Source organism: Balaenoptera ricei, chromosome 4 (assembly GCF_028023285.1).
Source record: "Balaenoptera ricei isolate mBalRic1 chromosome 4, mBalRic1.hap2, whole genome shotgun sequence".
NCBI classification, from domain to species: Eukaryota; Metazoa; Chordata; class Mammalia; order Artiodactyla; family Balaenopteridae; genus Balaenoptera; species Balaenoptera ricei.
In genome coordinates, this window is record NC_082642.1 from 15,915,726 (window position 1) to 15,942,548 (window position 26,823).

The 26,823-nt window shown below is 42.6% G+C and overlaps 1 long non-coding RNA gene across 1 annotated transcript in view; it reads left to right on the forward strand.

Annotated features, from left to right (window-relative positions):
• Positions 1 to 26,823, forward strand: part of LOC132365210 (uncharacterized) — a 54,909-nt gene that overhangs the window by 21,733 nt on the left and 6,353 nt on the right. The window contains exon 2 of the long non-coding RNA XR_009503056.1: positions 10,770 to 10,881. This is a non-coding gene — a long non-coding RNA (uncharacterized LOC132365210). The remainder of the gene's footprint in view (positions 1 to 10,769; positions 10,882 to 26,823) is intronic.

Below are 26,823 nucleotides of genomic sequence, written 5' to 3' on the forward strand. Positions count from 1 at the left end.
GAATAAATGGGTGAATTAATGAATAACAGAGTGTAATCATATTGTGGAAAATTTTATCTCACCATTCATTGTTTTCCCAAGCATAGCGTGGTTAATAGTGCCCTGAGACAACTCATGAACACGAATAAAATATGATTTTGCTATTTTTGAAATCTCTTCACAAATATGAACACCTGTGAAGAGTTGACTGCCCAGAATGATTAACGACGTGGATCCTAATTGCATGTGGCCCTCATTTCTCTTTGCCCCCTTCTGGCATGCCAGAAAGCAGCAGTCATGAAGCATGAGGCCAAGGGGGCCAAGGCCAAAGGCCAGAGGCCAAATTCCTTTGCAGCCACTCAGCTTTGCAGGGAAAGAAACAAAATGGTCTCAGCCAGTCTACACCCCGACCCGAGCCAGCGTGGCCTAAATGTGTGCCATTGGCGAGGAAGGGAGCTTCCAGGCTTGTGATTGGCCTGGTCCAGCTTGCATCCCTATGGGAAAAAACAATCCAAATCTCCCTCCAGTTGGTGGTAAGAGAGGTAACAATGTCATCTGGGCCCATGAAAAATAAGCAATTTGGAAAATGCTAGTCCAAGGCATGCTCCAGAATTTAGACCTCTAGTGAGTCCAGTGCCCTGTTAGCGGGTAGGAAGGCTGATGCTGCTTTAGCACAGGGATTTCCTGCTGCAGGCCTCTAACTAAAGTTCAAGCAGAACCAAATTCTTTTCTCCGGATGGGAAACAAATTCCTTGGAGTAAGGGTAAGTACACGCTGAGCCCCTGGTAATACTTGATCCACCCCAGCTGTATTCACTCCAACCAATTTTTACCTAATCTTACACTTCCTTTACTTTAAAACAAAAACAAGCTCACCAACAATGACCACTTTAATTTACGCTCCTCTGTCTCAGGGAACTTAGCAATGGTATAGCGATGCCAGTTGTGCCCGAGACAGGGTGGTGTACTGAAATGAGCAGAATCTCCAGGTTTAAAACCTCTCTGAAAAATGCTGTGTGACTCCCCAGAAAGTCACTTAACTTCTCTGAACCTAAATATCCTCATTGCTGGCATATAGATCATAATACTTACCTCCTAGAGGTATTGTTAAGATTGACTGGGAAACATGGTGAAACAATGGTTGTAGAGGCATGTAGTACACAGCAAATATTACTGCTTAGCTTTCCAGCTGCATTTCTGGACTTCATGTCATTGAAACCCTGGAATGGGTGCAACCTGATGGAGAACCTCCGTGTGTAAGATGTCCCCCTTCTGCCACTGCCTGAGGATCAGATACATATTTACAACTGCATACCTCCCTTAGGAGCCACACCACAGATCCAGTGTGGACTTGCCCTACCTTGAGCTTTCTCCCATTTTCTCTTTGGTTAATTGCCAGGATTCCCCAATTGTCCCTGATTTCAGAATCTTTCTTACCACCCTCATTGCACTGGCTACTAGGTCCTGTCAATTCTCCTTCCTAAATATTTCTAGACTCTACCTTTCCATCACTGCAGGCTCAGTTCTGCACTTTATCTTCTACTGTAAGAACCTCCAAACTCATCTTCCGTCATCCAGATGTCCCTATCTCTAAAACAAGTTCTGTAAGGCTGCTGGAGGTTCTTTGTAAAAATCCAGTTCTTATTATGTCACTGTCTTGCTGCAAAAGCATCATGGCTCCCCCTTTGCTCACAGGAGAAAGTCCTATTCCTTAACAGCATTCATGGCTTTTGGCCATGTGGGCTCCACTGGCCTTTCCAGCTACATCTCCAGCCCTCTACCAATGACCTGACCACTCTGTGGTGAATGTCACACTTCCCATATGCTGAACGCTCCAGGCACTTTCACCCCTGAGCCTCTTCTCACGTGGTTCCCTTTGCCTAGAATGCCCTCTGTTTCCCAGTTGATGAACCTCTTCTCATTCCTTCCAGAGAGAGCTCTGTTTCCCATATGGGCCAACTCCCAAAGGTCAAGTGTAAATTTTCATGGAACCAGAAGTTCCCCAGAGGGGGTCCTCATCTAGCCGTTTCTGAGACCAACAGGTGGGCATCACACATTCCTGTGGGCGTCGGACTGTGAGCCACTACTCAAATGTTCATCTGTGGATGCCAGGTCCCGGTAGGACCTTCTTCTTGACGTTGATTTTTTTTTTTTTAACTTATTAAAACAGCTTCTTTCCATCAACAAGGAGCATACGTGATTTTCTGTGTAATTACCAGAGGTTTATCAGCCAGAATATAAATTCTATTGATTGCAGCACTTAAGGAGGCAAAGTGTAATTAGGGTTGGATGATTCACACCTTGGACTTTGGAACCTGTCCACAACGGTTTCCATTGTTTAGCTATCACTCACGATAAAATCCTGAGTAAAATAATTTCTGGATTATAACCAGTAACTTCCTGACTTGGAACTAATAAAGCTGTTTTGAAGAGTTCATCTGGACTTTTGAACTTGACCTTGCACTCCTTAATGCCACTAAGCATCCCTATGGTCTGTGCCGATGATATAGGCAATAATGCTTTATTTTGGGAAGTGAATTTGCCACCTGGGTGGCATTAGTACTGTAGTTAGGGTCTGATCAATCCCAAGCTTGGGGACTGAACGGGGCACAGGGAAGCTGCCTTATCTGCCGATGACTCTTCCTGATGACCTTTCGGTGACTTTCAGTCTTCCGCCATCTTCTGGCTATTTATGGACCTGACGAGCCTGTGACTAGGATAAGTCAAGCCAGACATCAGCTAAGTGAGTGCTATCACCCTCCAGGCCCAGGGTCGACAGCGCTTGTAAACCCTTGGCACAGAGCCATGGGGCTCCGAGGTGGCCAGACTGGGTCTAGAAGAGACAAAGAAGCCGGAACAGAAGCAGGTCTGGACCCTGTTTGTTCTGTGCTTTCCATGACAAAGAAGAGGCATCTAGGAGCCTCACTCTGCTTTCTGATTTTCTTTACTCAGCAAAATAAATCAAGAGTAGGCAATCTGATTTTCTTCCAGTCTAAAACAGTGGTTCTCGAAATGTGGGCCCTGGACTAACAGCATCTGCGTCACCTGAGAACTTAATAGAAACGCAAATTCTCAGCTTTATCTCAGACCTACTGATTCAGATCCTTGGGGGGGCAGGATCCAGCAATCTGTGTTTTAACAAGGCCTCCAAGGTGCCTCTAATGCTGCTCAAGTTTGAGAAACACTGATCTAATAATTTTTCATATTCAGTGATGCTTTGAGGCAAGACGGGCTTGGACAAACAGACATCTACCTTCTGCGAGCATAGAAATGGAATACTCTATCCATTGCCTCTTCTATCAACTTGTAGATGGCTGCTCCATGTAAAGTTGTCACGTTCTTGTAATCATGCATTTGGAAGGAAAATAAAGGGTGTCAGGCTTCTGAATGGGGGTTTTGACTCATACAATATTGTGAGTTCAACTTTCCAAGCAGCAGGCCAAAAGCCTCTTGTCCACAAAGGGGCGAGCATAAAAATAGTTTGGCTGTTTCCAATTGGAACCAAATGGAAACCATCTGGACTCCTCACCCAGGAGGTTGATGTAAATCAGCTCAATCTGACCCTTTATTTTGAAACAAGTAAAACTCTTCTACCAAAGACCAAACTCATCCCCAGACAAATAAACATCTTATGACTATGAAAGTAATTATCCAATATGGGAAGCTGTTTTTTAATTTGTTTTGTGAATTCTGGATAGCATGAAAATGCTCTACTTTGACAGGAAGCTATAAAGTAAATATATCTTAGATACAAAGTTGTTTCTATTGATTTGAGGCACAGGATTCCTTGGGAGACAAAAGACTTTAATGGCTCCCATTGTCCATTGGATTAAGTCCAAACTCGTGGCCTGACATGCAAAGTCCTCCTTAATGTGACCCACACCGTCTTGCCAGGTCCATCCTCCCGCATCCTCTTGTTCCAGCTAAACTTGTAGGCTTGTGGCTTGCATTGTTTTTTAGTTAAAAATTTTTTTTTAAATTTTTTATTGCGATAACATTGGTTTATAACCTTATATGTTTCATGTGGACAACATTATATTTCTACTTCTGTATACACTACAGTGTGCTCACCACCAAAACTTTAGTTTCCATCCATCACCATACAATTCATCCCTTTTACCCATTTCACCCTCCACCCCAATGCCCTTCCCTTCTGGTCACCACTACTCTGTTCTCTGTGTCTATGTGTTTGTTTTTGTTTTGATTCAGTTCGTTCATTTATTTTGGTTTTTGTTTGTTCATATTCCACATTAGTGGAATCATACGGTATTTGTCTTTCTGTCTGATTTATTTAACTTAGTATAATAACCTCAAGATCCATCCATGTTGTTGCAAATGGCAACATTTCTTTCTTTTTTTTAAATGGTTGTGTAATATTCCATTGTATATACACCACAACTTCTTTATCCATTCATCCATTGATGGGCACTTAGGTTGTTTCTATATCTTGGCTATTGTAAATAATGTTGCAATGAACATAGAGGTGCATATATCTTTTTGAATTAGTGTTTTTGCATTCTTCTGGATAAATACCCAGAAGTGGGATAACTGGATCATATGGTAGTTTTATTTTTAATTTTTGAGGAATCTCCGCTGCACCAATTTACATTCCCACTGACAGTGTTTGAGGCTTCCCTTTTCTCCACATCCTCACCAACGCTTGTTTTTCTTGCCTTTTTGATAATAGCCATTCTAACTGGTGTGAGGTGATATCTCATTGTGGTTTTGATGTGCATTTCTCTAATAATTAGTGATGTTGAGCATCTTTTCATGTGCCTGTTGGCCATCTGTATGTCTTCTTTGGAAAAATGTCTATTCAGCTCCTCTGTGGCTTGCATTCAGGCCTTTCTTCCTCACTTAAGTCTTTCTCCATATAAGTCCTTTCTTTCCACATCAGGTTAGCTCATAGCTCATTCACAAAGCCTTCTCTCCAATTCCATCTCTGGGAAGAATGCCCTCTGAACCCAGTGTCCATATTTGGCCCTTGGCAGATGCTGCCTTGTGTGGTTTTCCTTTTCCTAGGTGTATATCCTGTCTCAAAACTACATTCTGAGTTCTTTCGTTATGAATTGAATTGTGTCTCTTCCCAAAATTCATATGCTGAAGTCCTAACCCCCAGTTCCTCAGAAAGTGATCTTATTTGGAAATAGGGTTATGGCAGATATAATTAGTTGAGATGAGGTCACACTAGAGTACAGTGGGCCCCTAATCCAATATGACTGATGTCCTTATAAAAAGGAGAAATTTGGACACAGACACACACAGGAAGAATGCCAGGGGAACGTGAGGCAAAGACTGGGGTGATGCATCTACAGGCCAAGGAACACCAAAGATGGCCATTAATCCAGCAGAAGCCATGAGAGAGGCATGGAACAGGTTCTCCCTCAAAGCCTCCAGAAGGAACCAACTCTGCCAACATCTTGATCTTGATTTTCAGGCTCCAGAACTGTGAGATAATACATTGCTGTTGTTTTAGCCACCCAGTCTGTGGTACTTTGCTATGGCAGCCCTGGGAAACTAATACACCCCTAAAGGGCAAGAGCACACCTTGTGCCCCACACAGAACTGGCACCTGATAACCATCTTCTGTTGAGGCAGCTGCAGTGACCGGAAGATAGTTCCCTGGGGCAGAGACCGGGGATCTCTCTTGCTACATCCCTCACACACCAGCCAAAAATGGCCCTGAGGACATTTAATTCCATTAGTGTTGACTGAAAGAATGACATAGAGCCTGGAAAACTGTAAGATACTGGACTCCCCAGGGGACCTGGCAGGAGACTGTATACAGCTAGTTCATGAAGGTCAAAAGAAGCAAGTTTGGTACTTTCGGGTCAGGTTTTAGTAACTGAAAGGTTGCTATTGTGACCTGGGCCTTAACATAGCTATTATTTAAAAGCTAAAGGATAACTAATAGTATTGCTTTTTAAAAAAAACTTTTTCCTCAAACTATTCACCTTCTGTAAGGGTTTAACATCTCAGGGCCTACTTAAGGGTGGCGGTCTGGGGGGCTCGAGTGAGGGCTGGTGCACAGGAGGCGTCATATTCATGAAGGACTCACATTCAGACCCTGGTGTCATCTCCTAATGAGGTCAGGCAGGTATTCTCTGTGTTTTTAATGTGTGTTAGAAGAGTTTGCTTGTGAAACATAAAGACTTCAAATATTATGCATTTTTAAACCTTTGCTATCAATTAACTGAAAAAGAAATTTTAGCTCAAGTAGCTCAACAAATAGAAGTGGTCAGAGACGCTCTCCAACCTTGGGAAGCCTTGAAGTTCCCAGATAGATTTTGTCCTTTTGGTCTTTCTGCAGTGCCAACGTGACGGCACAGCGTGATGCACATGCCTCGTCTTTGTCCCTAAAGTCTAGATGCAGAGTGAGAATGAGGGGCCCAGCAGTCCTCGCCCCTCAGATGTCATCTGGCCCAGTGTGAGGACTGTCCTCTCCATGGCTACCTGTCTTGGAGACACTCATCCTCCTCGTCCCCAGAGGAACCCCAACCAACTCCTCTGAAAGCATCCTTGGTTGAAAATAGTCCCGGATGGTAACTGTCTGAAACAAATGATAACCTACATGGTGCTCCTCTTCCTCCCCGCCACCCCCTTCTCCTCTTCCTCCTTCTCCCCTTTAGTAGATTTTCCAAAATCTACTAGCGCTATCCAGCGGAAAGACTATATTTACATCAGACAACAGAGCCAGGGTCTGATAAATGTTCTCACTTTACCTTTTCATCTGACTTTTTAGATCATAAAGTTGTATTTTTTTGAATTCAGTGAGATTTCACAGAAAAGATACAAGGATAATTCAAGGACAGGAAAAAGACCACACAAGAACAGATTAAAATTGAGGAAGAGAAAGCCAAAGGGTGAAGAGCTTCATTATAAGGGCCTGTTGCCTTCCACAAACTATTAAAAACAAAACAAAAGAAACAAACAAGAAAACCAGAACAAAACAAACACACAAACAAAAAAACCGAAGTGGACTAAAACAGATTAACAGAAATTTAGGTTAGCTGCCACAAGGAGTTTCCCAAAGGCTGCTCTGCTGACACACTCAGTGACTGATCGTCTTGTGCTGTCTCTTCATAACTTCAGAATGTTCAAGCTGGAGTGGAATTTAGGAAGCTGTGAGCACAAGTGCTCGACTTGCAGAACAGGATGCTGAGACCTAGGCATCAGGGCAAGTGCTGGGAACAGAATCCTGGTTCCCTACAAACCTTTAACACTTGGATAGCTTCTCACTTAGTTTAATCCTGCTCAGAGGTTATGGAGCTGGTGACTTCTCAAAGTTCCCTCTGAATGACTCCATTTCTGCTTCTAAGGAAGAAGCATAGGAGAAAAGTTTCCAAGCTGAATTTATCAGGTCCTGCTGGCTGTTTATTGCAGAGATAGTCCCATAATTGTTTTCTGGCCCTGTTGAATGTGCTAAAGACGTATTCCTCTGGTGGATATGGCTAAGCTGTTCTATATTTGGTTTATATGAAGCCATCAGATGAGTCTTATTTTCTCCACTTGAGTTTTTCTCTCTGTTTGGGGTAATTACCTTAGTAAGGGGAACACACAGCCTATGAAAGGAGGAAGTGATTTACAAGATGAAGGAAGTGGGAAGAATAGTTGAAACAACCACAAAAATACCTTTTTTTCTCTTCTTTTTCCCTGAAATAGTTTTCACTGTTACAGCTCCAGATGACTTTGTAATCTGGTTCAAAATTGTACTTCCTCTCTGTCTGGCTGTACGGAAAAATAAAAAAAGATTAAAAAAAGCTAATTCAAAGTTGCATGAATGGATTTTTCTCTGTTTTCAGCCACACTGTGCAGCATGCGATCTTAGTTCCCCAACCAGGGATCGAACCCGTGCTCCCTGTAGTGGAAGTGCGTAGTCTTAACCACTGGACTGCCAGGGAAGTCTGCATGAATGGATTTTTGACACACTTTAATATTCGTTATTGCCTTCATTTTATGTACACTTTGGACAGAGGTATTTCTCATAAAAGAGAATTATCTGACCCACTGACTTCCATTCAGTCCTGTCTTTTTCATGTTTCTCCCCTCAAAGGCTTGAGGAGACTATGCAACTAAGCAGGGCTCCAAGAATCATCCTGCAGGGCCTTGTGTAAATTCTTCTTTCTGCTCCACAGCTGCCCTCTATAAAAGTGGCTCCAATCTCGGGAATTGGTAAGAACGTAGCAGAGAGGAACCCATTTTTGGCATATTTAAAAATACATATTGGTGTGTTATCACACTGGAGTCGTTCTGGACCCTTCTTTTCCTTTCTCTTGCACCCCACATCCCATCCATCAGGAAACAGTGTAGATGTAGGACCTCCTCTGCTGCTGCCCTAGTCTCACCCGGGTGGAAGCCTCTCACCTCTCACCACCACCTCTCATCTGGATGACAATGGCCTCCCGAAAGATCTCTGTGCCCTCCACCCACACCCAATCCGTTTGCTACGCAGATTGAGGGTCCTTCTCAAACCTAAGTCCCAACTAAGTCCTGATTCCTCTGCGCCTTCCTAGCTAACAAGGCCCGTGACCCCCTGGCCCCTGTCATTGGCCAGGCACCTGCCGCTCCTTGTGCACAGGCCCTGGGGCATTCCTGGAATGCTCCCCATTTATCCGCAGGCTCACTCCCTCACCTTCTGTGTCTGTTCACAAATGCCACCTCTTCAAGGAGGCCTACACTCAACCATCTATTTAAAGTCGTTCTAAATTTACATGCCTTTTGGCCCTATAATTCCACTTCTAAGAATTTTCAGTATTGGTTACATTTGCACATGAGAGTGTGTGTGTGTGTGTGTGTTAATAAGAAAGTTAGCAAACAAGAAAGCTATTTGGATTTGGGAGAAAAATAAAATAAGTTCACACCACAACCACCTTTTCCTACACCAGATTCCCAAACGTGCTTATCTTGCTTGATTTTTTTCATTTTTCCATAGCAGTTATCATCTTCTAATAAACTATAGCAGCTCTATATTTCTTATGCCTTTAAAAAATTGTCTGATTCCCGCACCCTTCACACACACCTAGGCACACACATACACGGCATTCCCAGCCCCTCTTCAGGGGCAGGGATCTTAGTTTTATGCTCTAATGTGTGTAAGGAAAGACAGAGGTGCACACACACACACGTATGAAGGAAGGAAGGAAAGAGCATTGTTACCGATTGCATTTTACACATTATAACAAGCGATTAAGGAAACAAACTTGTCGTTGGCATTCGTGCCTCTTTGGCTGTGGGCAACAGAAGGCTTCTGTGCCCACCTCTGGCAAGGAGAAGTTACTAGGAGGCCTGGGGCAGCTCACAGAGCAGAGAGGAAACCAAACATCTGGGCCTTACGGAGCATTGGCCTCAAAACGTTTTTGCCCTCATAACATCCTAGAGGAATATGGAAAAGCTATATACAGTCTCGTACATTTTTAGTCTGGTATCTAAACTTGTTCATTGTAAGTTTTAAAATTTCAAACGATGAAATTTCTAGCATGTAGGAAATGTTGACATTTAAAAGTAAAATCTGGGAAGGAGGGAGGAGTTTGGGATTAACATATACACACTACTATATATAAATAGATAACCAACAAGGACCTACTGTATAGCACAGGGAGCTCTACTCAATACTTTGTAATAACTTATAAGGGAAAAGAATCTGAAAAAAATAGATATATATGTACATATAACTGAATCACTTTGTTGTACACCTGAAACTAATACAACATTGTAAATCAACTATACTTCAATAAAATAAAATAAATAAATTTAAAACAATAAAAATGAAGTCTGTTATACCATTCTTTTAAGTATATCAGATGGAATCTAAATTCCAAGCACTTTGATACCCATCATCATGCATTAAAAAATACCAAACAGCTCGAAACATGAGCAATTCTTTTTGAGTGATTGAAAGTTTTACATGATTCCCTTTTTTCCCTGTTATTTCCATTTTACTAACTCTGCAGAATTTTATATTTGAAAGTCATTTATAGGCCATCCTGTAATACTTCTCTGTAATAAAAATGCTTCATTTACAAATATTTAAATTTTAAAAATTTCTTGGGCTCGTAAACCTCTAAAGTATTAAAAATTCTTCTGAAGTTATTACTCAATCTTTAGAAGTATGCAATTGATTAATACAACATATGTATTTTATATATTTTGATAAATCCTAAATAAATACAAAACTAAAATTTTATTGACTGCCTTGCCCAAAGAGATGGATGGTGCTGTTTTATTTATTTGTTTTTATAATTAATTCATGTATTCATTAAAGAATATTACTGCTAAAATGAGGCAGGCTTCAGCATCAATGTTTTTTCTATTTTTCATTGTTATAGTTGGAACTTCTGAGAAATCTTGTTCAGGTGGATGGCAATGGAATAATGCCAGACCTAATCTCCTTTGTCCCCCAAATACAGGACACCCAGTTCAATTTAATGTCAGATAAACAAGAATAATTATTTTAAGTGTATCCTAAACATTACATGGAACATACTTATAATACATTATTTGTTTCTCATCTAAAATTCAAATAAATCCTAGAAGGAGTTTTATCACAGCAGTATTATTCAATTCTTTGAACTCCTGAGTTACAGGCTAAAAATTAATATAGTGGTTGATCAAAAAAATCTTTTTTAATGATCTGTCCATTGATAACTTAAGTCCTCCTTCAGTTTTGTTAAAAGCAAAAATTGGAAGCCACACGATGTGTAAAAATTGATTTGTCACTGAGTTATTAGAGCCATTCATTTTCTTAACGCTTATATTCATATTTTGAATTGTCTCTTTGTTTTTGCTCCCTAGAGGAGATATTCTGATCAGATACTGGATGGGAGACAAGCGTACCTTTGTTTGCAAAGTAGAATGATGATTGTGACCAACGATATTAACCACAGGTACTGGGTCATTATGGAAGGTGAGAATCTGGACATTTTAAAAAACCATCCACACCCCCTCAAACATAGCCACTGGGAAGTTTATGTGTACTCTTTTTCTTAGTGTGTTTGGGCTGCTATAACAAGACACAATAGACTGGGTGGCTTATAAACAACAAACATTTATTCCTCACAGTTCTGGAGGCTGGGAAGTCCAAAATCCAGGTACCAGCAGATTCAGTGTCTGGTGAGAGCCTGCTTCCTGGTTCATAGATTGTCATCTTCTTGCTATAACCCCACATGGTGGAAGGGGCGAGGGAACTCTCCGGGGTCTCTTTTATAAGGGCACTAATCCCATTCATGAGGGCTCCACCTTCATGATCTAATCACCTTCCAAAGGCCTCCCCCTCCTAATATCATCACTTTGGGGGTGAAGACTTCAACCTATGAATTTGGCAGGGGGGGTGGGGATGACACAAACGTTCAGTCCATAATGGTAACGTACACACCAGCACAGAGTAAAAGTGCCTTCTATTTCAGAACTGGATCGATAGACCTCTGCTCAGGCAAATTAGTTTTCCCATCTTGATTTCACTTCTTTGTCAGCAGGATTAGCCATAAATGAAAAGAAGAGGCATATGAGGCAATAAAAATGATTACGGTATCTTGCCAGCCCTCACCTGGCCCCAGGGGGTGTGGGACCAAAGCCCCGCCAGCTGGACTTTGCCACCCTCAAATGTGCTTCTTGAGCCAAGAAATCCAGCACCGACCCCCAGCAACCCATGCTGTAGCACATCCTGCCAGACCCCTGGAGCTCCCTGGTCCCTGACCTTTACAACTCTGCCTTAAAACAAACTGGGTTGAACCCCCCGTATGGCTGTATTTGGAGATGGGGCCTCTACGGAGGTACTTAAGATTAAATGAGATCATAAGGGTGGGGCCCTGATCAGCTAGGATAGTGCTCTTATTAGACACCAGAGAGCTCACTCTCTCTTCCGGGTGCACACACCTAGGAAAGGCCATGTGAGGACACAGCAAAAGGGTCAGAGAATAATTGTATTTCAATAGTTTTCACTGAGATCTAATTGACATATAGCATTTGTTTCAGGTGTACAACGTAATGATTCAATATTTGTATCTATTGTGAAACGATCACTACAATAAGTCTAGTTAACATCCATCACCATACATAGTCACAAATATTTTTTTCCCCCGTGATGAGAACTTTTAAGGTCTACTCTCTTAACAACTTTCAAATATGCAATAGAGCATTGTTAACTATAGTCACCATGCTGTACGCTAGACTTCAGCTGTTTATCTCCACTTTTTTCCAGCAAGTAGAGTGGTCGTGTTCACCAATATGCTTCAAGCTAGGAAAGGGTTGTTTTTGCTGTAATGATAACGATGATAGTGATGATGATAATTAACATCCCTCAAGGACTTATTGCGTGTAAGGCATGTGCTAACTGCTTTACATTATATCATTTAATCTGCACTAAACACCAGGGGGGTAGTTATCATTATGTTTATTTTGTAGCTGAAGAAACTGAAGTTAGATCAATTTGACGATTCGCCCAGAGTCACGCACAACTGGAGTAGGATTTGAACCCAGGTCTGACTCTAAGTCTATGCTACTAACTTGCTACAATTTACTGTTACCAATGATTAAAAGTAGTCAGCTTTAAAATGTGTCATGAATATGTGTACTTGGGATCTATTAAAACAAACGATAACCCTTTTATGGGGAAGTAAGCAGCTGTTGTTCTCATCTGTCCTGCATCTGTCGGCCTCATCTGTCTACTTCTTTGAGGGGGACTGCCACTTCCCCGCTGGAAATCCTGTGATTCTGGTAGCGCTGCCCGTCACAGTGTTTCACCCCACCCCCATGGGGTGTGTGATCAGTCCTGGCCAATCATGGTTTACCATGACCTGGACTGTAGGGATTGGTCCAAGAGGTAGATATGTGACCCAAGGAGAGCCAATTAGAGCCTTCCAATGGGATTTGACCCGCAGTCACCGGAAGAAAGAGGTTCACACTTTCTGGGTGATTACAAGTAATGATGATACAGCCCTGGGACTGCTGGCGGACATGTCAACTGCTGTTCCTGCTTGGAGGAAGCCTGTCTGCCCTGGGAGAGAAGGCCAACCCTGGCAAGGGAAGTAGAGTCACGAGCAGCAAACTCGGGGTTTCCTGATGACATGGTTTGAGCTCCTGAATTCAGCCGTCTCTGAGGCAGCTCCACCTGTGGACGTCTCAGTTATGTGAGCCAATAAATCCCTATTTATCTTTAGTTCTGTTTGAGTTGCTTTCACTTTGAACTGAAAGAGTGCTGATTAACATGCTGTACTAGTTTCCTATTGCTGTAGTAACAAATGACCACAAACTTAGCGGCTTAAAACAATACAAGTGTATTGCCTTACAGTTCTGGGGGTCAGAGTCTGAAATGGGTCTTATAGGCAAAAGTGAAGGCATCAGTGCACCTGCATTCCTTTTGGAGGCTCTGGGGAAGAATTCGTTTCCTTGACCTTTCCAGCTCCTAGAGGCTGCCTACATTCCTTGGCTCATGGCCCCTTCCCCACTTCACTCCAACGTCTCCTTCCACTGTCCCATCTCCTTCTCTCTGACTCTGACCCTCCTGCCTCCCTCTTATAACAATGCTTTTGCCATGTGAGGTAACATAGTCACAGGTTCTGAAGATTAGGACAAAGACATCTTTGGGGGTCTTTTATTCTGTTCCCACACATTCTCAAGAAGAGGAATCTCCACTGATCACTGGGGAGGTCACTTTTAATCGCAAAGCAAATGTTCCTTCTTTCAGATGGCCCCAACAGAGTTTAGCACCAACTTCCCCACTGCTTACCTTGGAGCACCTGAGGGGGATTCCTGGGGTCTGGTGAGGAAGTGGCTGGCTGGTCTTTCCCCTGCATCTCTGCATACTCTGCTAGGGGTTGGAGGAGACCCAGAGCTCCAGAACACTGCAAGTGATTGCCATCAAGGTGCAGCTCACTGGGGAAGGGGCGAAATACACTGTTCATTTGCTGTTCTTTCCACTTTCTCAAACTTGGATTTGGGTCTTCACCTCATAAAATAATAGACCTAGTTACAAAATAATAAATAATCTTAATAAATAATAATAGACCACGTCATAAAAAATAGACCTAGTAGCCACATCAACTGGCCAAAATATGCATTTAGCATGACATCCTTGATTCTCAAATGTAACTAAAGGATCTTTCTATTATAATTAAGAAAGGGAAAACAAAATAACTAGAGGGGAAGAAGATGATTAAAAACATCATAACAGGGCTTCCCTGGTGGCGCAGTGGTTGAGAATCCGCCTGCCAATGCAGGGGACACGGGTTCGAGCCCTGGTCTGGGAGGATCCCACATGCCGCAGAGCAGCTAGGCCCGTGAGCCACAACTGCTGAGCCTGCGCATCTGGAGCCTGTGCTCCGCAACAAGAGAGGCCGCGATAGTGAGAGGCCCGTGCACCACGATGAAGAGTGGCCCCCGCTTGCCGCAGCTGGAGAGAGCCCTCGCACAGAAACGAAGACCCAACACAGCCAAAAAATGAATAAATAAATAAATAATAATTAAAGGTGCTAATAATTAAAAAAAAAAATCATAACAAAAAAATCAAAGGAACTCATGGGCTAGTAGGCTCTGTAAGTAACTGGTTATATAAGTCAAGACAGAACAGTGCCAAGTTGTAGGAGGGGGAGCAGGGGACCCTCTCACCAAACGGCACTCTGGCATATGACGGAGCCCAGCCTCGGCCCGCTCCTTGGCCCTAGACCACAGTAGCGCAGACTAAGGCCTTGAAGCCTTTGGTTGTTCTCCAGGCCTGAGAAAATACTCTCAATTTCTTCATTTCCAAATCTTAAAAAAAAAAAAAAAATGATAGGAGCAAATAAGTAACTTTTAAAACTATGTCACCATTAGATTATTAATTTTAAGGCACTCCCCAGGGCAGTTAGAGGAACTTTTGCTGGTCCTCAGTTTGGGATTCCAGGGCTGGGGGGGTGGGCTGGGATGATTGTGGGGGGCAGCCTGTGTGTGGAGGAGGGGGAACCAGAGTCTGCCTCCTGGGCAAAGCTAGCGGAGGACTGTTTGCAGTACCCATTCAGGGAGCAGACAGAGAGCAAGCTGTGAATCCTGAAGACAGGAGAAGTGGCCCAGCTGGCAGGGACTAAGGAGTCGGGGAAGACTCAGTGGTACTAGGGTTCAGTGGTACTACGGCTCTGTAAGGAGAAGTTTTTTAAGCCATGTCCAGGGCAGGTTCAAGAAAGTTCAGCCTCTTGGCTCTCCTTGGCCCTGAGGTGCTCCTTGCCTTGTATTGCACAGTCACTAGAGTTTGCAAAGTGAACACCCATCAACTCATTCATGCCGGCAACAGCCTCTAGGGGTAGGTAGGTATTAGGTCAATAAATTGAGGACCAATGAGGTAACGGGACATCTTCAGGGAATTTGGAATGTCAAGGCTTGAACTTTAAAATGAAGTGAGTAGTATTAACAGAAATAACTTTGAAAATTTATTAATTCATTCAATGAGTAAATATTGAGGGCCAGCTACCATGGCGGCTGTGGGGATGCAGCTGTGTATAAGAAGGAGGGGTACCCTGCCTGCTGGACTTCACAGCCTATCAGGGAAGACAGTGAGGAAGGAGCTCCAATCCCCAGTGGCTGGTAACCTGCAAGCTGACCAGTGTTGAGGTCTTGGTGCTGACCCCAGCTCCTCAACCCTGACAAATCTAGGCGTCTTAGCAGCAGCAGGATTTCCACTGACGATTAAAGTAAGCTGTTTCCTGAAGATGGAAATCCCTTCTTTCTTCCCCCCAGTGCAGATCTTTGGGTCCAGCACAGGAACTGGAGTCTAGAGGGGTCTCTTAGCAGTGGGGCTGGGTCTGCCTGGCCCAGTTGGGGAGCTGGGAAGACCCCGTGGCCAATCCTGCATCACTGCATGGTATCCCAAGGACCCTGACCTTCTGCTGCCCTGTGTTAGGAGACCCTGACTACGGCTCCTCCCAGCAATTCAGAAAGCTGGAGAACCTCCACAGAATACTGGCTCTCCCCAGCTCTTGCTGATGGACTTGTCCACTGTCACCACCAGGGCCCTAATAAGGTCCTAGTCCTTTAATGGGGGCTTTGTGTCATTGTGATACCACTTCTCAGGCATGACTCATCTCTTTCACTTCACAGCCCACTGGCCTTTTGAGTACAAGGCATCACCTGATTCCATGGGAAGAATCACGGAATCATAGACTTGGGAAGTGGAAGAGATCATCTCACTATAGATCAGAGAAGTCACGTGACCTACCCCAGATCACACTAGCAGTTTGAAATTATTTATGGATGGTAAATTATAGACCCCAGCAATCTAGTAGCATGGATCAGAGGTGGGCTCTGATTCAGACACCTGAATTCACATCTAGGCTCCATCCCTAAGAGCTGAATGGCCTTGAACAAACCAATTAATCCCCCTGAGTCTTTCCTCACCTATGCTCAAGGGTTAGAAATGGTACATATCTATCATTATGTATCATACATCTCTATGTAATGGTCAACATCTATTTATTGTTGGGAGAAAAAATGAGAAAATCCATGCACTGTGCTTGGCACACAGTAAGCACTCAATAACCATTAGCTGTTATTGTTATTATCACTACCCTTCCTCCCACCTCCTCTCCTGGTGAATACTGACCCATCACCTAGGGAATCGTGGTTTCCCTTATCCAAACTACCACTAAAATGTATATGGACATATTTTGTGATATTCAGACTTTCTTCCTTGCATTATACATAGTCAAGAGCACATCTCCTCCCTCTACTATACCGAGGACTCCCTTGGACAGTGGCATTGCCTTAAATATATTTACATGTTCCTTAGCAACAAGCGCCATGCCTTGTACAAACTGGCCTTCAACAAATATTTGTTGAAGGAATAAATGAATGACTAGAGACTCTTTTTGAGAACGCTAACATTTACTCAGGGACATGAACTCTAAGGAGGCTTCACAGTGTCCCCTTTCAGCGATGACTTGATGAAGCACAAGGAACCCGGACATTTCCCTCCCCTGCCTTTGCCTCCCCACCGCTGACAGCAGGAAGGGCCTTGAAGGAACTCCGCATTCCACCTTACTTGCAGTAATCGAGGACAAGAAAATGCAACTGCTGAACTGCAGAGCCCTCCCAAGTCTCCCCAAAGACCACGGATCCATCTTGCAATCAATGAGTTTGAGGGTGGTAAACGGGCAGGGGTTGCGCCCCTTCGATTCCAGAAGCAAAGCCTGAGAACGCAAGGTGAAAAGTGCTGACACGATGAAGATAAATATGCTCTGTGTTTTTATAAGTTACTTCAAAGTCACTCATGTTAATTACCTCAACATTTTGGCTTCTAAGATAGCTTTCTTTTTTTTTTTTTTTTTTTTAAATTTTTATTTATTTATTTATGGCTGTGTTGGGTCTTCGTTTCTGTGCGAGGGCTTTCTCTAGTTGCGGCAAGCGGGGGCCACTCTTCATCGCGGTGCGCGGGCCTCTCACTATCACGGCCTCTCCCGTTGCGGAGCACAGGCTCCAGACGCGCAGGCTCAGCAGCTGTGGCCCACGGGCCCAGTCGCTCCGCGGCATGTGGGATCCTCCCAGACCAGGGCTCGAACCCGTGTCCCCTGCACTAGCAGGCAGACTCTCAACCACTGCGCCACCAGGGAAGCCCTAAGATAGCTTTCTAATTACCCAAGGAGAAAGTGGCATGAACACAAAATAATTTCCCTTTCAAATGAAGACGCACTGAAGAATTGTATGGGAAACATCAAGCTTTATGATGAGAGAAGATATATTGTAGCACAGTATAAGCACAAGCCTAAGGCAAGGTCATTTCTTGCAATAACAAAGGATTCCAATGACAGTTAAATCCCTACTTAACTGATAGGAGAGAGTATCAAATCACCAAGGCCACCTTTTAGCAATTAGAATCACCACAACCTGAGGATTCCCTCAGTTCAGAATTTAAGCCTGAAAGTGACTTTGGTGGGGTTTGGAGGTTTTAGGGTTTTGTGAGGTAATGACATGTTGGTCAGAGATAGGATTCCAAATTATACCTCGGTTGAGAATAAACAAGCCCTTGCAACTTTAACTACGGAGCTGGTGCCTGAGGCCTCTTTAATGAGAGAGAGAGTCTAGTCTGAGTGCCGGATCGGATTTCTGAAGCTGTGTTTCTGACAGAGGAGGCCATGTGACACATCACTGCTGATGCTAACATTGGTCTGTGCAAAACAAACTCTGGACCAAGTCCTGAAGATCTCAACCAGTGGTTTGCAGTGTCCCCCCACTGGGGCACCAGCACTGCTCCCTGGGGCACCCACACTGCTGTGGGCAAGACCACGGCCATCTCGGGTAGAATTCCTCAGCAGCCTCCAGATTACCGAGAAGGCTACATTTTAAGGAACCGCTAAGGATCACTGTGAACATGCAAGGACAGCTTTCTGCTTCCAGCTTGAATGGACTGGGTACCCTGACTAACCATCTGAATAAAAACAACCAAAAATTCTGGTTATATATTTAAAATATCTTTTAAAAATTTTATTTTTAAGTTGTGGTAAAATACATATAAAATTTACCATCTTAATCATTTCTAAGGGTAAAGTTCAGTGGCATTAAGTATATTCACACTATTGTGCAAGCTTCACCACCATCCACCTCCGGAACTTTTTTCATCTTGCAAGACTGAAACTCTGTACCCATTAAACAAAAGCTCCCATTCTCCCCTCCCTGCAGCCCCTGATAACCGCCATTCTACTTCCTGTCTCTATGAATTTGGCTACTCTAGGTACCTCGTATAAGTGAAATGATACAATACCCTTTTGTTTCTGACTTATTTCACTTAGCATGAGTTCTTCAAGGTTCATCCACGTTGTAGCATGTGTCAGAATTTCCTTTCTGTTTAAGGCTGAATAATATTCTAGTATATACCATACTTTGTTTACCCATTGGTCTGTCAATAGATATTTGGGTTGCTTCCATCTTTGGCTTTTGTGCATAATGCTGCTATGAACATGAATGTACAAATATCTCTTTGAGACCCTTCCTTGAATTCTTTTGGGTATGTACCCAGATGGTACATAGTGATGATACAGTAGTTCTCTTTTTAATTTTCTGAGGAACCGCCATACTATTTTCCATAGTGGCTGCACCATTTTACATTTCCACCAATAGTGCACAAGGGTTCCAATTCCTCTAAAAGTCTTTATCAACACATTATTTTCTGCTTTTTTTGATAGTAACCATCCTAGTTGACATGAGATGGTATCTCATTGTGGTTTTGATTTGCATTTCTCTAATGATTAATGATGTTGAACATCTTTTCATGTGCTTACTGGTCATTTGTATATCTTCTTTGGAGAATGTCTATTCAAGTCCTTTGACCATTTTAAATCAGGTTGCTTATTTTTTTTGTTGTTGAGTTATATGAGTTAAAGAACTCATATATTCTGGATATTAGCCCTTATCAGATATATGATTTGCAATTATTTTCTCCCTTTTCACTTGGTTGATTGTGTCTTTTGAAGCAGAGAAGTTTTTCATTTTGATGTAGTCCAATGCATCTAGTTTTTCTTTTGTTGCCTATGCTTTTAGTGTCATATCCAAGAAATCATTGCCAAATCCAATATCATGAAGCTTTTCCACATGCGTTCTTCTAAGAGTTTTAAAAATATCTTTTTAAAATGTGTTGATTGACTGGCAGGTTACTGAGGAATACACAAAGGTCAATGAATGAGAGAAAGTAGGACCCTAGAGGGCACTGAGGCCAGGCTTCCTTTTGAGAGCATCATTAAAGCAGTAGATTTGAGCTTGGATTTTAATGGATCATACAGTCCAGGGGATAGGAGATTAGGCCCAAGGTGAGGAGTCCAACAGGAAATCCTACATAGAGGTGTGGCCCAAAACATAAAGTGGATTATAGTGCTATGTCCTTAGAGTAAGGATGAACTAGAAATAAACCCAACTCTCCCTTCCCCAAAGGATCCCAGGGAAAATGGCCCATCTCAAACTGATACTGAGTACATGGAAAAAAACACATCCCCTGAGAACTCACAAAGTAGCCTTAGCACAGGTTTGCACCCTGAATTAAAATCACTTGGATGGCTCAAAGAAACCTCAGATCAAGAATTTAATTTAATGTAGCTCTGAGTTTGTGGCAGAAACAACTACAAATCCTCTCTGGAGAAAGCTATCTGTAAATCAGAGCTCAAGGAATTGCTACAACTATTTTTTTTTCACGAAATATGAATTTACAGTCAAAAAGAAATGACAAAAACATACAAAGAAATGTCACCATAAGTAAGAGCCAGAAGAAGCAAGAGTCAGCAATATCATACTCTAAAATAATTCAGATTATTGAAACTATTAGACAGATTATAAAATAAAAGTTGAACACATTCAGAGAAATAAAATAAGGGATTTTCAAAAAGGCAAGAGACTAGAAAAATTAATGCTTTTTGTGTCCTGTTTGAGAAGTTTTTCTCAACCCCAGAGTCATGATGGTATTGTCCTATATTACCTTCTAGAAATTTTATTGTTTTGCCTTAAATTTATAATCCATCTGGAATTGATTCTGAGGTATGAGGTGAAGTAGGAATCAAGCTGCTTTATATCCCATATTGTGTATTTTAGCTTCTTGTTACCCTCAGCAAAAGGATTGATCTGAATTATCTGATTTGCTCTTTCCAGAAGTAAAGTCCTATACATGACTTCTCAGTCACAATAATGGAAGTTCAATTTAAAAAATAATAGAATTTAATATATAAGTGTATATCCAGCAAAACTGTCATTCAGGAATGAAGATTATGTGTGATATGATAGCAGTCAAAAGTAATGAGCATGGAGAAATCTTGACAACATAATATAAGTAAAAGAGTAAGCCACAAAATCATACACAAAGTACAATTCCATGTATGTAAGTAAAAACATACATGCATATGTCAAAAAAGTATAAAAACATGCACGGGGTTGACACACATCAACTTTAGGCTAGTGGTACCTCTGGGAAGTAGATGAGGGAAAGGAAGTAAGATGACACCTTAGCTATTGTATTTGTAAATATCTGCAATTTTCATTCCCTAAAAAGTATATTACATGACAGTGAGTACATAGATGTCAGTTCTATTATTTTTTGCACTTTTATATGTTTGAAATATTTCATTAAAAATACTTGTTTTTTTCCCAAAACAACCAAATAAACTATAGCTGGAACACATGATGTAATATGCTTATATTCAATTTTAAGGGAACTGAAGAGCTATTTTCAAAACGCATGACTCACGAGTCTGGCGATCTCTGGGTTGCTCAACTGAAAGCCCCAGATGCAGATCTCTCTCCCCAGCATGTAACACTCATCCTGAACTGTCATGAGCAAAGGTTCCAAGGAAATTGGTAGGATGCTTGGCGGGGAGTCATCAGGTCTTACAAGTATAAACTGGAATGTAAGAAAAAAACTACAGGTGGGCACCATAAAGAGATGTCATAAAATACGTGGAGAAAGAATATTATCATTAGACAACATCATAAGAACATTTAAAATAGTTATTAACTGTGGATCAAGTGTGCATTGGGGTGATAATTCAACACAAACTTAGGGTGTTCCTGCCATATGCAAAGCTCCATGAAAAGTCCCACAGGACAGAGATTTTTCCAGCATGTTACTGTCCCTCTTTGGGTTGGGAAATCAATTTAGTGGGTTGTAACCACCTTTTTTTTTTTTTTCTTTCTTTAATGAAATAGAAAAGAAGGGAGATGATCTGAGTGTATACTATGCTGTAAAGAATAATTGTCTCATGAGACCTTTATTTTAGTGATATACAAAATCAAAATGGAGACCCAACCAAAGCAACCCACCCAACATAAAGAGCTCTTATGGTCATACTGATTGACTCCAGTACTTATATACTGGGTCATGATGTTAATTATATTTCTGATGGTGATTGTAATTAAAAATGTTTGGAAGACATTGCTGACGAGGTTATAAATTTGAACGAGATTTATGACGAACCCTTATGATTAAGTAGTGCAGCCTAATTATAAAAACTACATAGGAAAAAAATGAATTAGTAATTATTTTACCACAAAAAGGATGACTCTGGGAAGCTCCTCCATTGGGATGAGCTGGGAGATGTGTGTGTGCAGGGGGAGCCCAGAGAAGCAACTGCAAAAGAAGGAATTAGAAAGACCTAGGAGGGCAGGTGGGGGACAGGAGAGTAGAAGAGGTGGAGAGGGAGAGACCGAAGGGACCAGAGGAGAGAGGGAGGAGGGCAGCTGCCCTGGGAAGTGGGAGTTCAGGCGAAAGAGAGAGATGGTAGAGAGGGACTCCAGGAGGGTCTCTTTGTGTGGGGTGCAATGTAATCACCCTTCCACCCCCAAACACATTCAGGAAAAATATGGGTGTAATGGATTTGTGTCAAAGTCACCTTAAAGCAATGATTTATTTTATTTTATTTATTTATTTTTGGCTGCGTTGGGTCTTCGTTGCTGAGGGCGGGCTTTCTCTAGTTGCGGCGAGCGGGGGCTACTCTTCATCATGGTGCGTGGGCTTCTCATTGCGGTGGCTTCTCTTGTTGCGGAGCATGGGCTCTAGGCGGGCGGGCTTCAGTAGCTGTGGCACGTGGGCTCAGTAGTTGTGGCTCACGGGCTCTAGAGCGCAGGCTCAGTAGCTGTGGCACACAGGCTTAGTTGCTCCGCGGCATGTGGGATCTTCCCGGACCAGGGCTCGAACCCGTGTCCCCTGCATTGGCAGGCGGATTCTTAACCACTGTGCCACCAGGGTAAGTCCAAAGCAATGATTTTTAAAAGCACCTGTCTCTATCTAATTATTTTGTTTAATTTGTTGTCTTGTTTAACACAGCATTTTAGGAAATCAGTAGGTATGTGATTATTAAAACACAGACTGTCTTTCTGGGCTGGTGATAGAAAAGTTGTAAAGCTGGACAGTCTGTCTTTGGGTGCCAGTCTCCCCCTTCTGGTCTGTCAAGTGCTCCGTCCGAAGAGTTGACCATTTAGCTTCACTGCTGGCCTCTCTTCTTTTCCCCTCACACTCAATCCCTAGATTTAATCTCAGCAAAGATAAGACATCAGATTTTTTTCTGAAATCCAAATGATGTGTTTGCTGATCTCACTCCAAGTGAGAATGGAGGCGTGAGTGTGTGCAAGTCTGGCCTGATGGCATGGACACGCCAGCTGTCAAGGCAAGGAGACATTCTTTTGGAGGGGTCAGGAGTGCTGGGGAAGGAGGTCCTGCAATGATGACAGAAGTGGTGTTTTTGAGCTGGGTTCTCCAGATGTAGAATGGGAGGAGGGGTGGGTTGTCTGTTCCAGAGGTGAAATGGTGTGAGAAAAGGCAGACCTGCTGGAAGGACGGGGATGGGCAGATTGGGAGAGAGGAGGGGGATGGTAGGAGAAGTGCTGAGCAGATCTTGGTGCCAGAGTCAGGCTTTGGACAGCACGCAGCAGGAACGCAGAGGGGGTGACACCACCAGTTCTGGGCTTGAGGGGATTAAGGACCCATGTTCCTTGGGAGGGAACCCTCGTCAATTCATTTCAGGGAAGAATAAGGAAAGGAGAGGACACACTCACCTTCCTGAGAATCCGTTCATGGTTGATACTGGTTTTCAAGTCCCTTTTGATGGCTGGACACACGGACGTCTTGAGTCTGTGCACAATGCTTCTCGTATGTTTTCAGGAACTTTTGAAGCGTTGGAACAATGGGTAGGGGCGCTCCTTTAGTTTTTCGTTTTTCTTCCTTTTCTCTTGGCATTGTTTCATAGTGTTAGATTCCACTTGGATTCTGAAAACAGTAACTTGCCCTGAAACCCAACACACAGATGTCTTTTTAAGGAGCAGATCACACTTTCCCCACTAAAAATTAGCAAATGTTGCTGCATACCCTTCTCTGAAAGTCATAAAGTGCTTCACTAATCTTTTTTTCTTTTTTAAAGAGTTTTTTGAGGGCAGAATTTTTTTTTTTGCAGATATACATGTGTACATTAGAAAGTTTCCTACTTTTATTTATTTATTTATTTGGTTGTGTTGGGTCTTAGTTGCAGGAGGTGGGCTCCTTAGTTGCGGCTCACCAGCTCCTTAGTTGCGGTGCTTGGGCTCCTTAGTTGTGGCATGCGAACTCTTAGTTGCGGCATGCACGTGGGATCTAGTTCCCTGACTAGGGATCGAACCCGGGCCCCCTGCACTGGGAGCACAGAGTCTTAACCACTGCGCCACCAGGGAAGTCCCAGTGCTTCACTAATCTTAAAATGGGAGTGGGGAATCAAAAGAGAGCAGAAAATGTCAATTTGCAAGGTCTATACTCATGGGACCAGGTTCTTTCTTCTAGATTGTTTAAAATGTGGGCAGTACTCATGGAACTCAATTATTACAGAACACAATTAGCATTAATAGTGGATACTAAATATTTCCAAGGACACATTGATTTAAAAGTGTCATAATCCTCTTCGTAGACATAATTCTTGCCAGGCAGTAATTACAGTGGTTAAGAATGTGGGCTTTGGAGGGGAGCAGACCTGGATTTTAGTTTTGTCTCCACCACTTGATTCACTGGGAGGCCTCAGATAAGCTATAAACACTCTTCTTCAAGACTCCATTTCCCCATCTGTAAAATGGATTATGGTTGTCATAAGGGTTAAATGAGATAAGTTTATAAAGCACTGCACAATGCCTGGCACATAGTGGAAGCACTTTTTTTATTATTATTGATGTTATTATTATTCTGCTGGCCGCAAGAATCAGTACTGATTTTGTCAGTGGGATTGCTGGATCATATGGTAACCCTATTTTTAGTTTTTTAAGGAACCTCCATATTGTTCTCCATAGTGGCTGCACCAATTTATATTCCCACCAACAGTGTAGGAGGGTTCCCTTTTCTCCACACCCTCTCCAGCATTTATTATTTGTAGCATAAATTTTTTTCTTGTATATTTTGAAGCTATGTTACTAGGTACCTACAAATTTAGAACTGATAAATTTTCCTAGGGGATATACCCTTTTGACATTATTTAATATTCCTCTTTGTCTCTAGAAATGCTTCATGTCTCAGAGTCACAGATCCCAAACTGTGTACTGAGGAGCACGGAGGCACCGCAAACTTACAGGGCACTTTGGGATATTTTAAATTTCCAAGAGAAAGCTAGCAACATCTGTTAGATGCCATGTGAGCTACTGGGGGTAGTTCACATTTTCAAATTAGGTCACACTTGCATTAATATCCTATTGCTGCATAACAAATTAGCCCATCACGAGTGAAAAACATTCTGGAAAGGGAGAGTGAACCCAGCAGAATGTAGAGACACAGGTAGTGGGGTAAGGGAAAATTACATTATTAATAGCTCTGGTTGGGAGTTTATAGGTTGTCTAACCCATCTAAGCCATCACTAGGATGACCAACTGTCCCAGGACTTTGAGTGCTAAAACCAGGAAAATGCTGGGCAAACCAAGATGGTTATTCACCCTACCAGTCCCCTGACCCATGGCTACCACCCAGCTGTAGCCCCAGAATTCTGCTCACAGCTATGCTCCAGCAGCTGCTGCAGAACCACCAGACTTGGCAGTTACCCAAACCTATCTGCCATCTTGGGCCTGGTCTAACTTCTTGTTTTACATGGAACAAAATTGAGACCTGGAAAGGGAAAGAAAGGGTTTGCTCTGGCTGGAAACAGAACTGAGCCTACTGACTCCCAAGACCATTTCTGGAAAGCATCTTGGGTGATGCTTATCATCAGGCAATTGGCAAACACTGCATGGCATCATGGGAGACTGTGTGGGTGAGAAGTGGGTGGCCCAGGCTTTGGGTCAAGCAGAACTGGTTTGAATCCTGTGTCTGTCAGTTATTAGTGGGGTGATTGTGGGTAACCAACTTCACTTCCCCAAACCTCATTTTCTTCATCTGTAAAAATGGTGGGAATATTACCTCTCTGACATTTGTGAGGATTAAATGAGATAACAAATGTAAAGTTCTTTTCATCAGTAACATGGAAATGATGGTGACAGAGAATTGTTATGAGGAATAATAAGTTAGTACATGACAAATGCTAAGAACAGATCCTGGCACATAGTAAATGCTCAGGAGGGAACCTGAGGCATAGTGAGGTTAAGTGATTTGTCTAAGGGAAGACACTGGTAAGTGCTGGGGTTGGGATTCAAATTCAGACAGTCTGGCTTCACAGCCCAAATCAGTAACCACTCTAAAGTACCACCTATTAGATACCTTTATGGATTGAATATTTGCACCCCCCAAAATTCATTATGTTGAAGCCCTAATCTCCAGTGTGACGGTATGGGGCCCTTGGGAGGTAATTAGGGTTAAATGAGGTCATGAGGATGAGGCCCTAATGATAGGATTAGTGCCCTTAAACAAAGAGATACCAGAGGGATTACCCCACCCCCCATCCCCTACCCCTAAGCTGTTGAATTGGCCATCACCTAGAAACCAAGAGAAAAGGCTTCAAAATAAAACCTATGTTACTGGTATCTTGAGCTTGGATTTCCCAGCCTCCAGAACTGTGAAAAACAGATTTCTGTCGTCTTTGGTATTTTATTATGACAGCCCAAGCTGACTAAGACAGGTGCTATACAATATTACTGTTCACAATATCAAGTATTTCTCATCAGCCTTTTCTGGGTATTTACAGAAGCACAAAGTATACACACATACATTCTATTAAGACCCTCTTAAAGCTTGAGTTTTTCACTTAATATTTTATCATGAGCATTTCTTTCTGTCATTCCCATAAATGTGTAAATGTGTGGCCCAGGTTAGCAGCTATCTAGGTACTCAAGGCCAGCACTGATTGGCTGATAAGTTAATGAATATTTATTGGGGGCCTAAGGAGTAGATATCCCACCCTATGATAGGTTTTCTCATCTTGTCTGGCTGTGACGCTCCTGGAAGTGGGACGGTGGGGACGGGGGCTGAGGGGGTGAGAGT